We start from the raw sequence: 443 nt of genomic DNA on the forward strand, positions 1-443 counted from the left end.
CTGGAAAAAAACGTTATGTTTTAGAGAAAGGAAGACGTTCTGTTTAATAACGACTTTTGCTATCATGTAAGGAAAAAAATAATGATATACGTAGTGTTCAGAGTCTCCCAAGCACAACGATTTAGAGATTCGTTCTGTTCTGCTTGTTCTGCGAATGTTCCTTGGTCCAATTCTGTTTTATAATGACTTGCGCTATGACATTGTACGCTTGTTCCTGGTTCTGGGAGTGAAATTCTTACAAAATTAAAAGATTTGAGTTGGAAATTAATGATGACATTAGGACACGAGTTCTGTTCCATCTTGTTCTACGGTTATTCCGTGTTCTTGGGTGGGGGTGGGGGGAGGGGGAAGACGGATTTGTGTTCCTGAGGGAAAGTTCTTTTTTCAGTAAGTGTCTGACCCTGAAGGGGAATGTAATTTTTTGTTTGTTTGCGTGTTCACCC

At 39.7% G+C, this 443-nt stretch overlaps 1 protein-coding gene across 2 annotated transcripts in view; it reads left to right on the top strand.

The window, feature by feature from the left end:
* The window catches only part of LOC119585707 (forkhead box protein P1-like), a gene marked incomplete at its 5' end in the record, with an annotated part of 71,485 nt that overhangs the window by 219 nt on the left and 70,823 nt on the right, over window positions 1-443 (top strand).

The sequence above is a fragment of the Penaeus monodon genome, chromosome 20 (genome assembly GCF_015228065.2).
Source record: "Penaeus monodon isolate SGIC_2016 chromosome 20, NSTDA_Pmon_1, whole genome shotgun sequence".
Lineage (NCBI taxonomy): Eukaryota > Metazoa > Arthropoda > Malacostraca > Decapoda > Penaeidae > Penaeus > Penaeus monodon.